Source organism: Meleagris gallopavo, chromosome 5, assembly GCF_000146605.3.
Source record: "Meleagris gallopavo isolate NT-WF06-2002-E0010 breed Aviagen turkey brand Nicholas breeding stock chromosome 5, Turkey_5.1, whole genome shotgun sequence".
NCBI lineage: Eukaryota > Metazoa > Chordata > Aves > Galliformes > Phasianidae > Meleagris > Meleagris gallopavo.
The window spans coordinates 16,562,595-16,575,655 of NC_015015.2; the positions used below are offsets into that span (position 1 = coordinate 16,562,595).

A 13,061-nucleotide genomic window follows, 5' to 3' on the forward strand; every position below is an offset into this window, starting at 1 on the left:
AAAAAAAACCAACAAAAAAACCCAACACTTCGAAAAAACTACTTTCAGATTCAATGAGTACATTGTTTTCTACATAAAGAAATGTTCCGCTCCTCCAGAATGGATGAATTTTGGGCAGACTTCTGTGAAGACATCGTTTTACGCCGCTGATATGCTCGATAGGCAATAGAGGTAGCTTTGGAGAACTGCATCTTTTTAACTGCTGTATCAGTTGTAGTTACAACTGTGAACCATGAACAACCGTTCAAGGCAAATAAAAAGACCATATTTAAAACTTCATCAGAAGACTGTAGTTAATCCTACACTGGATCATAAATATCTGTCATTATTTAAACATTGCACTTCTTATATTTTTAACAGTGCATTAGTCAACATATTTTCAATATTTCCCAGCCTAGTCAAGTCTTAACTACAAAGAATAATTTGCCAATAAAGAAATGGACTGTGTTTAAACTACTAGGACCTTAGATATGAAAGTTGTTGTATATATTTTACCATATGTGCAAGAAAACCTGTCTAGGAGCAATGAATAAGAACAGTCAAGGAGAACAGTTAGCAGATTGTTTTATTATACTTACAGTGCCCTATAATAATGCCATAAAGAAACATAAACCGGCCTTTGGGTTTTGTGGAGTTACAGATAAGTTCTCACGAAAATTCAAGAACGGTAAGAATGAAGTATCTTATCAATGTGCCATCTTATCATGTGCCATGGCAATCCTGGAAGAAACCTTTGTAATGTTCAGTTATACGGGCTACTCATTTTTCTGTTTGTTAATGGTAACCTATTAGTCAACCCGTCCCTGCGGTAACTGCACTGCAATGAGGGAGACAAACCAGGGATGAATTCACCTCGTGAAGTAGTCTGCTCAGTTTTCATTTCGTAAAACGTGAATGTTTCTTATAGAAGGAATTTACGTGACTCTGAAACGCAGTTCAATTTTTGACTGATGTGGTAGGGGATGCAGACATTGTTGGCGTGAATTTACAGAAAACTTTGAAAACGGTCCATAAAATCTCTGAGGAAGCCCAAGAGGCACCCACACGTTTGGAAGCAGTTTATAAGACAACTCTGCTGCACAGCCACAGTTGGCTCCCTGCATTCAAGAGAAACTATCGATTTCACATTTTTGCTTTCCTAATGAGAATGTGTCAGGGCTGAAATAAATAAATAAGTAGGACCCCTGTCCATGGAGCCTTGACGTCCTTTCCATTCCGGAGGCTGGGAGGCCCCAGTGTTTCCTCTTCTGGCCGTGACATGCCCAGTGAATATTTCCACCACCCACACTTCATTCATTCTTAACTATCCTCACCCACTCATCATTACAGCTGTGCAAAGCATCCATTACAAACCCTGAAGCCATGTGAATCCTACCTTCATAACTTTGTTATGTGCTTCACACAGCTGGGTTTGTTTGGGCTTTGAGTAAATTACCTTTTGAGATGATCGACTCTGGTTTTATGCAAATTCGGGTCCGGGTTGAGGTGAATGATTTATGGGTTGCATATTTTGAAAATCTCTGAGAGAGTTTCATATCACTGCGTCAAACTCCACCGTCTAGATCTCTGTCACATTCATGGAAATCTAAAAAGATACGTATATAGGACACTGCAAAAGGGAATAAAGTCCCAAATGTGCTCTGTGCACTGCAAACAACTCCTAACTTGAGCAACCTGTGGAAAAAATGAGCTGTTTTTAACTCTTTAAGATTTTATTGCTTCCAAGTGTAGTAATTTTTTTGTAAAATTCCTTTGTTCAGCACATACTCATGTCACTAGCATTTCAATTAATTATGAACTTGTGCAAGTAGGTGCCATAACTGTGTTCTCAGACAGGAAGAAGAGGGAAATCCAACCTGCAAAATTCAGATTCAAAGGTAGATTTTCTTTAGTCAAAATGGGAGATTTGTTTGGTTGATGAAGTTTGAATTTGCAAAACACAATTAAAAAAAGATCTGATGCAAATGACAGGACTCAGTGTAAGAGGCTCTATGACTTCTTAGTAAGACAGTATCAAAACAAGTATCAGAGGACATCATGTTTTAATTTTTAAGGGAAGCTCAGGCTATTTGAGGCAGGAGCATCAAACAGATCACTTAATATTTCAACAAGGAAAGAACTTCCTTCATTTTGGTTTGTAAAATAACCATTTTTATCTGCTAAACAATCTTTTTCTGTTTTACAGTGAATGAGTCCATGTAACAGATCATAAACACATCACCAAGTCATGATTTTGGAACATCACTTCCTGCTGATACCTAAATATTAATGTAAGTGAAACCTGAAGGCTTTGCTTTTAGTGTGTGGTGAATGTTGCGTTGTCACCAGGTGACCAGTGTTTTGTTTTTTAATCATTGAATGTGCTCTTTTATCAAAGTGCCTTTGAGATAAATAGAAGTAAGGCTTGAGCGATTTGTTTAAATCCTGACAGTGGCTTGAGATGGAATTATCCTGGGCTTAAGGACGTATTGAGAGAAGAATCGAGACATGGGATGCAGCTGAGCAAAGCTAGATACAAATAGTGTAAGCAGTGATAACTGAACTAGTCACCATAGCACAAGGTACTAAGAGGTCTCAATTCACATTCTCCTAAATGTCTGAAATAGTTAGGATGAACCAGAGCCTCCTGTTTCTTCCAATCAGCGACTAGGGGGATGTGAATGAGCAGCTGATGTGCAGCTCTCTGCCGCCAGGCATGGTGAGGTGAGCTCTGTTCTCAGTGCCTGCTGAAAAGGACTGAGTGCCCTCCCCTCGGCAAAGCATGGTGGAGGAGAAAGAGGGTCTGAGCAAACATTTAGTGCTGCAGAGGTCAGTGCTTTAGTCTGGGTTGCTACAAGCAGAATTCTTTTGTTGGTCAAGAATATTAAATAAAAATGGTATGTAAAGGATCATCAATTATTATTGATAATAAGCATCAAGACTATCAGAGGTACTCCATAGAGAAATAAGTCACAAAAAGAACATAGAAGCAGCTTAGTACTGCAACATCAGAACCCCAGACTGTACTCATAACAGTCTTTAATCACCACCTTCACCATGTCCATTTGTAACTCGTACTTGTTGAAACATTATGCTTGCCTTTTGCTTACGGCCTGGTTTTGTGAAGTGCTGAGCATCCTCATCTCACATCAACATCAACACGTTGTAGACTTTTACCTAGGGAGAGATGAAATATAGCACATAATGCTTCATATTGCATAGGTGTGGAAGGCTGTGAATCAAGGAAACAATTACTTTTAAATAAATGATGTGCAAATAGAAAAGTGATAACGTAATGCATGATTTGAGAGCGAAAGGCCAGCTCCTGTAAATTCCTTTCAGTAACAGTAAAGAGTGGTGACACTAACAGTGCTGTTCCACGGAGTCTATTGGCATTTCCACTATATAATGTGGATTGCTGGAGATGGTATGTCTGCCAGTTCAAGTCATACTGAGCTGCAATTTAATGTGGAAAAAAAAAAGAATTTTTAAATTGCTGAAATGATGGAATTTCTCTCTTCACTCCATGCATCACAAACAAAACAGAATTTAAATTTTATGTTATGAACCATTTGCCAACTCTCATATCATTAACACCTTCCTTTTATATGAATGGATAATAGGAAGGAAGATGAAGATAAGCTAGCTCAACATTTAAAAGATTTGCTCAACACGGACAGTCCTTCCTTTCCGTAAGATTTTTTGATACAAAATGAGAAATACATTACAAGCCTGATTTAACCATCATTTTAACAAAAAAACAGTACAGACAATCTGTAACGAATGCTTAAGCATATCCTTCAAAAAAGAGGTGTCATGAAAAACACTAGAAGTTAAATTTACTTGCACCAAAGCTTATGCTAGCATTTCCATTGACTCCAGACGGAGGAGGACTTAGTTCCTGGGAAGTTCAGTTCAAAGATGGTTGTCTTTCTATCTGTGAGTCTGGGAGTATGGGCTCTATGGCCTTCCACATGAATGCTAAGGGGAATTAAGTGCTACAAATCCCTGCTTCTGAAATGATAAGAATGTGGAAATAAATTACAGTTAATATGAGTTTTAGAGTCCCACCAAAATCTCTGGATTACCACATCTGCAGTCCTACTAAAGGTAAATCTTCACAAGTTCTTGTTAAATCTGTGACTTAAAGAAGCAGCTCAGGACCTGTTTCAGTATTTGTTATCAGGTTTTTCAAATATTTCAGTTACACTTACTAGCTGTAGAAACTCTTTGTTTCGGCTGTTGACAGAATTTTCCAAATTCACTGTTTGTGATCTAGAACTAAAGACTGATTTATCCAGGAATTTTTAAATAAATTGGTTCAAACTGTTTCTGTCAATTTGTAGTCCTGTAGGAGCTTCCCAGAGTTGATTCTGGCTTGGCCTCCATTTCTAAATTCTCTGATGTTTAAAGATAGTGGCAAGGTATTTTGGCCACGCATTTCTATAATGTAAGAAAGTCAGAAGTAAGCAAATTTCTGTTTCTTTTTCCTCTCTTCTTTATTCACATTTTCTCATTGCTTGAGATGTCTATACTTTATACAGTTTTGAATATACAGTTGCCCACTTTTGAGCCACTGTAAGGTGGAATTCAGCATGCTGTACGTTGTATGGGTCGGAGGAGAGTTGGGGGGGTGAGGGGAATAGGTGTGCTGCTGACATGCTGTCTGCTCAAAAGATGCTTGAACCCTGCTGTCCTGAGCACAGGAGCACTCATGGAATTGGAGGAATGTTCCTTGCTCTCATCCCCAGCAAACAGCAGGACTGAAAACCCTCTCCATAGGCTTCTCCCAAAGACATGCACCACTGCTCCTGCAGGCTTGTACCACTCTTCCCATTCTGCTCCTGATCTACATAAATCCCTGCCCCAAACAAAATCAACAATGCTCCCCACCCAGATCTTTTAAATTCCTGAGCAACTTTGTAGTCACCTTGTTTAGGGCAGAAACATGTGCTGAACTGTTTCTTACAGCTCAGAAGAGATGTGCGGTGGTTAATCCTACCATTTTCAACAAGGCTGAACTCAGCTTATAACAAAACAATCAGCAAAAATGTAACAACTTCACAACTGTGTATGTGTGCGTGTATAGTATGTGGAAAGGAATTTGCAAAAGAATTGATCATCTTCCCATGAAGTTCCAGTAGGATCCACAATCAGGATGAGGATTCAGTTTAAACCATTTGTGAGTTTCACATAGGAAAAAGTGTGTAGTTCTTAGCCATTTATTCTGTTGGAACTGTAGATTCTTGGTGCCCCTATGGTTTCTTTTTCAGACATCAAGCCCCACTATTTTGGTTCAGAGCTAACCCATTCTGAGCACCAGACTGGGAGCCAGGGAGGCCACAGTAGTTGTGAAGTTTAGACAGTCAGCCACACACATCTTTTGGGCTGGAACCAGCCTCCACCTGGCCAGTTTCACAGACTAGCCTGGATTAGCAAGCCTTTGCCTTCCTGAGACCATGGCATTTGGAATGGTTGAATTACCTAGGGAGGTATCTCTACTGATACTTTGCATAAAATAGTGCTTGAGTGTGTCATATATGTCTACCCCAAATTATGCTGATGTTGATGATCTTAATAAGACAGCATTTTATGCTCTGAAAGGGTTTGTGCATGATTCATTCCGTGGTCACTTGGAGGTAGGAGTTCTGTGATGCAGTATGGTCAGCAGCAGGCATGTTGGGCAAGGAAAGGGAACGGTTAGGAGGCACTCCATAACCTGACATCTTCTTAAAGAGTTTATGTTAAGGTGAGTTATCACACATAGCCAACTCTAATCCCTTCTAAATGAAGGTTCTGTTTATAGAATATCCAGGTCAGGATTATAAATCTCTGAACAAATCACCAGGTATAATTAAAAGGAATAATGCCGATTATATTTTCCAGTCGATCTCTGTACTCCTTGAACTTCTTACGGATAAATACAGATAGTATCTCTGTGAACTAATAGTAACTTGTTTATTAGTGCACCTTTGTTTTTACCGCTAGCTTGAAATACATACCAGTATTAAACATTGTATATAGCATAACAAACTGGTTAATTCTTTCAGTTTTGCAATGCTGTGTTCAATTGAACTTTAGAAGTATTTCCAAAGAAATTTCCAACCTTTATTTATTCTTTGTATATAAATTTGCTTTGCCTTTTTCATGCCATTTTTGTGGTCAATTTGTAGCAGTCATCTTCAGTTCACCAATGAGAATTTCGTAGGAACGGAGGGGTTTCTCAACAAGTCATGGAATTTTTGAATAACAGAATCTATGTAATCTTTGTCATATTACTTTGCAACAAAAACCTGATTCTGAGAGAGAAGAAAAGACAACAAAACAGAATGGAATATCACGTGACCTAATCTTCCTTTTAAAGAGGTAGCACGTTCATTTTAAATTGAATATTTGTTAACGACTCCTTGTAAGGAATTCAGGAAATGACTAAGATAACTTTAAAAAGCAAAGCTCTACTGACAGGGAAAAAAAAATGAAAAAAGACATTATATCTTAGTAGGATTAACAGGAACATCTATGTATTCTATCAGTAAAGCCAATTACTGTAGTCAGTACAGTCGGTACTTGACTAGTAGATATTTGGCATAGTTAAAGGTGGCTTGTAAAGAGTAAGACTAGTACAGAAATGTTCAATCCTTTCAATTAGAGCATTTTATCAAATGCAGTAAACCAGTGTATAGCTTTACTCTGAGAAAAAGGCCAAGATGGAAAAAGGATAATTATGCTTTTCAGGTAAATAACATTTTCCTGACAGGAGTCCAAGTTAAAAAAAACAAAAAAGGGGCTACCCTTCTTAGTTTCTATTTTCCACTGGAATTGTAGGGAAAATGCATATAGAGGTTTTTTTTCCCCCTAACTATTTGGTGGTCCTTCCTTAAAACTTTTAAAACCAAAGCCATTTCTCACATCTGGTTGGAACACAGATCTTTAAGACATTCAAGTAATTCAAATCACATGTAAAAATCTAAGCTACACTGTATGAAATTCAAGAACAATGTAGTTCTTACAGGGTCTGCAATGTGCCACCTCTTTTAATCAATAACAGCCTTGGTTTCAGTTTATCTGCAAATATAAGACTACAATTAAGAATGATCTACTGCATTATTTCAGTATTCAGAATAGGAAGTTACCAGATTAGTGGCGCTTTACAACTATAATATTCTTATCCCTGTACCCTAGATGAAGTTCACAGCAATACAGTCTGTATCAGATAATAGTTCCAATGGAAAATATTGAAGATCACTAATATCAATACGCATTTCCTTATCTCAACCATTTGTAACTGCTCGTATTGACTTTCATTACATTCCAGCAGTTCTGCTTATTCCCAAATGGTAGTCATTAATTTCCATTAACTAAGGCACAACTATACATAATTTAAATTGTTTCCAATAAATGTTCAATTAATGTCTGTTATCTGCATTTAATTTCCATTGATTCCAGAAAGCTACTGTTGAGCTTAATTGCCACCATAATTAAAACAGTTTACCATGAGCGTAATTGGGTCTCCATTAATACCAATGGACAGCTACAAGGACTGATTACTCTCTTACTGTCAAGCAGTAGGGAGCAGTGCTACACAGAGATCGCAATGCAAATGAATGGCTACAAACCCAAACAGCTGTGGCTGAAATTGACCAGAGAACAGAATTTACCTCAGCAACAAATGCGTGCTTTTCTAGGATACCGGTCCAGATGGCCAGAAAATATTCTAGAGGTTTCCTTAGGCTTAGTATGGGAGAATAAAAGTGAATTACGTCAGACTGTTGAAAGTAGCACAGCATTCTGGCTTGAAATTTGTTTCACTTCAATTAAAAAGTGACAGCTGACAAAGAGAAGTTCTAGACCAAAGGAAAAATTGGTGCTACTCGTTTAATCCTTTTTTTTCTTTTCTTTTTTCCTTTATAATTTTGTCCATTCAAATACAGTGCCTGACCAAGAACTGGGAAGAAAAAATAATAAAAGAGTAAAACCTTTATCTGTAGGACTGCTTCAGATTGATGGGGACTACTCTAGGTCCATAGCAATAGCTTAAATTCATTGAGATTAGATCACTTACACATATTGTTAGGTATTTTACATACAAGTCAGTTACATTTAGACTCTTAGAAATTGCCAATTCATGAGAACAAAACATCTGCTTAAGAGCGATGATCTTGACTAATGTTCCTTTTGAAGAGATAAACAAAAGAATCAGCTTGCTGAAAATTAAATGTTACATTTTCAGAACATTTTCAGTTTTGCATTGCAAAATGCTTTTTCCTGTTTTCCATACTATTTCAAATTGAGATCTAAATGGAATATTTTCCTTTTGTTCAAATAACTTGATTGACCAACAAGTATTTTATTCATAATCATGCTTTGTAATGGCTTTCTGGATTGTTGTATTGCTTTCATTAGGAGTGGAAGTAAAATTCACCCCTAAGACATTCCCTGAGATGAAAAATCTGGATTTTGCTGGGCTTTAGTTAGAGTATTTTTTCACTAGCTTCATTTTCTGAATATGTTCAAAGCCCTGTCCAAAGTAGAGTTCATTAAAATAGACCAGTCTTAAATCACTAAGAGCAGAGCTTTGGTGTCAATAAATCTGTCTTACAGAGGAAAGATTGCTGCCTTCTAGCTACAAATGTTTGTAAGGTCTGCACTGCCAAGCTAGGACCTCCAAGCTAGTCCTGTTCTAAAGTTGTCACACATCCCATACTGTACTATGATCAAACCTCTTGTCTACTATGAAATGAAAGTGAGTATGACTTTTCCTACACTTTTATTGCAGCCTACTCTTTTTTAACAGTTCTGCATTTGCATGGCAAATATTACACATGTTGATTTGGGGCTGGGGAGCTTTAAATTACCATTGGACTGAAAAGTCCCAAAATTTGAGGATAATCCTGCTAGCTAATAATAGTTAACTGTTTTTCAGTTGTAATGAATGTTAATTGTTTAGCACCAGGTTCTCAGCACAGAAAAATGTGTGACTACATCCATTGTCCTACTTGTGCCCTCTTATATCTGTACTGCCCATGCAAAGAAGGAGGAATCCTGTAGACTTGACAATCCTACTATCCTATAGACCTAAATCAATAGTGTCAGGACATCCCTGCTCGGAGCAGTTGTAACATGGTTAATACGCAGTCAGGATGTGCTCCTACTTTTCAGGCATCACTGTGCACCCAGTCCTTCCAGTCCTGCAACACCACCGAGCTCCTAATTAGAGAAGTTCACGTCATACAAGAGTGTGAGCTGCCATAGCATTAAGTACAGGGTGGTACCTGGGGGAGAGGAAAATTCCAAACTGAACTTGTGTCTTTCTTTCTTGTTTATGAGAGAGATCTTAGGGTGGAATAAATTAAACAAAGGAAATTATGTTATCAAATCAGTTAAATTTATCTGTATATCCTTTCTGGTGCAATAATAGGTGACCTTTTTTTGGATCTCCAACTGAAATTTGGAGCATAGTTGAAAGAACAAATTGTAAAACAAATTGTTTTGGAAAATACCTTGCCACTAGTATCTCACAAATAAAGAATGTAAGCTCAAACAGCTAGATGACCAAATGGCTAAAACCATAGTATCAGGCCCTGTAATTGCATGGCAGCCAGAAGAGTCTGAAATAGTAGTATCTGCTATTCTGCTATAAAGAAAAGCAGAGAAGTGTGGTTTTTGCCCTGGGAAAAATCAAATTGATATCTCAGCTGTTGGTTTCCATACTGCCTCTATATCACAGAAAAACCATACTGCCTTGTGTCCACTGTTCAGTTACTCATCGCATTAAGGAGGAAGGAAAAAAGACAAGCAAAAGACTGAACAAGTCAGTGATCAAGTGAGCATTCATTTGTTTTGAAACAGGACATGCAATCTAAGGGGCAGTACTCCATCTGCATCCTAACAAGGTTCAGCTTGGCTGCAGCTTAGAGCACATCATTGCAGCCATATCTCAAGGTGGGCAATAGTTACTAACTTTGCATTTGAAATACAAGTGACACCTCTTATAACCAAACCCAGATGTTGAGGGTAATGGGCTACTGGAATATCTAGGAACTGCTGAGTCTCTCAGGCAGCCCTGACATGCAAACCTGCATAACAAGGAGTTCACGCACACTCTCTGGAGGACTGATACTGTAAAGAGCTGATGCAAAGAACCGAACAAAGGAAACCATTGTGATACACAATAAAGAAGGAATTATCTTGGTCTCAGATAATTGTCTCTTGAAACCTTATCTATTAACTACTTACATAGACACAGATATCAGCAGTGATGGATACTATCTGTTCTTCATTTTGATTCTTTCCCCTTCATGCCAATATTACATCTGCCAGCTCAGGTCTAAGTCTCTCCAGCTAGCCCTCTTTCAAGATTCTGTGACAGCAAATCTTCTGTGAGACACCCTCCAGCAATTTAGCATAGAAGACAGGAGCTGTGTGGTTTCTGGAACTTCAGAGTTTACACATCTAATCTCTCAGGTATTCCTGAGCACATTTAGCAAGAGATCTGACAGTTAACTTCTATCTAAAAAATTTGGTCCTTAGGGAGGATGTTCACTATTTCACACCAGAATCTCTCAGAAAGGAGTTGAGTCTCTTCTTGGCAGTGGCATTTATCCCAAGTACTGACTGAAAATGTGCCATCTATATTTTATACAGATACTCTGTAATAATCAACTAATAATGCAAGTAAACTTTATTTCTAGACCTTCTAGGATCTTCTTATTGCCTCTTGTTTTTGTTGTTGCTGTTTGTTCTGTTTTGTTTTGTGGAAGAGAGGTAGTGTCAACCCACATACATGTTTCACCCCAGTTTTCTCCATGGAAACTCTTTTGTGTTAGTGAATACCAACCTGCTTCTCTTCTGGGAATAAGAATCCCATGTCCTTCATTTACAATAGAGATGAGAATTTCAGTCTCTTTCTTCCTCAACTGTACAGGCGAGTATAAATTTATCTATAGTCAGAAAGCATGTGGAAGAACCTATTCATGGAATCATGGAGTCATTAAGATTGGAAAAGTCCACTAAGATCATTTAGTCCAACCATATTAAAGGCAAGCAGATCAAAATGTGTGCTAAATATGACAGATATTAGAGTCCACTTGATGTCACGTGCCACTTGTTCCAGTTAATGAAACTCATCCTGTGCTCTGATATGACATGAAAGCATGTCATAAGATCCACGTCTTTATGTTAGTTTCCAAGTTAAACACAGAGAACTGTTGCTATCAAGAGCCAGAACGGTATTCACAAACATACATATATATATATATATATATATAGCCTAATTTAAACAAAAGCAAAGTTCTGAAAGTAGTCATTATAAGGAATGAAGTGGTAGTCTCCAAACTCAGCTGCACAGGAGTTTATCTATTCCCAGAAAAATGGTAGCAAATAACTTCATGTAGACAGTCACAGCAAGTGCAAATGGCTTTTCCTGCCTCCAAGGTTATGCGTAGCACACGTAGCATCTCCTACTTGTGCTCACATGCCTTGAGCCCATTTTCCTAAATAATGTAACTGAGAAATCACAGGCTGTAACCAATGTTTTGTCACACTGCACCAGATAAAGATATAATTGTTTGTCTTTTCCCATGTGAAGAGTTCCTCAGCTTCTCTGGATATTCAGTTTACCACTATAAAAATAATTTTGCTCTGCATCCTCTTGAAGATTAGAACGTCAACAATTTGACCTTCATTGATAAAATCTGCCGAGTTTTCCAGGCTCTGCAACCTGGAAGCAAAACATACGGATTAGTTAAGGGCTGCAATAGGCTTGTGAGCAGTTGTTAGTTATTCCAGTGGCATAGCTCATGCTGTTTTCCTTTCACACAAATTACTCTGGAAGTCCTGCCCACTGGGGCAGGTGCTCTCAGGAGATAAGCACCAGTATGAAAAGTTTGGGAATTAATCCCATTGTGCAATAAACTTGATATCTAATTTACTACTTACACTTGTAGCACACCCAGTAGAGTTTAGCTGATTTACCATTGCACAGTTAAACAGCCACAGTGGTCAGTGTGTCCTTCCCGTTTCCCAGTGGTCCCGTTTTACTGTAACTAAAGGTGCTGCACGTGCATCTTCCAAAGTGTTTTTCAGCTTTGCACATGCAGACTTTCACTCAGTCCTGGATTCAATGAAGTCAATGATCTCAGGTGACAGTGGCATGGAGGATCCCTTTTCCAGCTTGTTTCTTAGGGCAAAGGATTCCTGCTGTGCAGATCTCGTGGGGATTTAGCCATGATCATGGTATCCAGCCACACAGCTTGTTCAGGCCCCAGGTGCTTTTCGGCTAGCACAAGACTTAAAAACTTGGATTCTTTAAAGATGGAAAAAAGATCATTCGATGTTTAAGTACCTTTGGGGCTAGACATCTCTTGAGCAAGGGTTTTAAGGATTTACTTTCAGATGAAAGGAAAGGTGCTTGAATTTAACTTCTGCTTCAATTTAAATTCCTAAATCTATTTTCTAACCTAACCCTTAGTCACTAAAGCATCTGAATGGAGAGATTAAAATAACCACCTTTGATAATTCCTTAAAGTTCCTGAATGAAAAGTACTCCTATGAGATACATAAATGATTTGCCTGTTTCACACAGACCAGAAAATCAGGACTAAACTCCAAGAAAAAATGACATATCAAAACATCAGCTCAAACAGAAGGTTCCAGCTGTTCCAAATGCCACTAAACCACAATGATTATTGCAAACATAAATAAAGCAAAATCTTAATCCAACTTTATCAAGGAGTAACTAACCATATTTCTCCATTCTTCTTGTAGTTCTGTGAGAGCACATTTTCATAATCAAGGAGATGAGCTGCCACTTTCTCTCGTACTATATGAAAAACCCAAACACCTATAAATATATCTAACAAACAACTGAAGTTGCTCAACTCATATAGGGTAGAAAAAAAAAAGCATCAAACTGAAGTCTAAATTATGACCTTGATAAGTGGTTTGACTTGTGTTTGTTTTGATTTTTTTTGTTTTCAGTGGATGATGTCACTTCCTTGTGACCACCACAAATGGATAACTGTTGCAAGAGCACTATGGCTGTTAAACCAAAAAAATGATTGGAATTTTCTGAAAATTTTTAC

At 38.0% G+C, this 13,061-nt stretch overlaps 1 long non-coding RNA gene across 7 annotated transcripts in view; it reads left to right on the top strand.

The window, feature by feature from the left end:
- LOC104911065 overlaps positions 1–13,061 on the top strand; it is a 279,979-nt gene that overhangs the window by 235,706 nt on the left and 31,212 nt on the right. For 6 of the 7 annotated variants that reach the window (XR_004159868.1, XR_004159865.1, XR_004159866.1 and 3 more), the window contains one exon: positions 2,186–2,270. This is a non-coding gene — a long non-coding RNA (uncharacterized LOC104911065). Of the gene's footprint in view, positions 1–2,185; positions 2,271–2,431; positions 6,756–13,061 lie in introns of those variants that run through there. The other variant, XR_004159869.1, reaches the window with a different exon arrangement.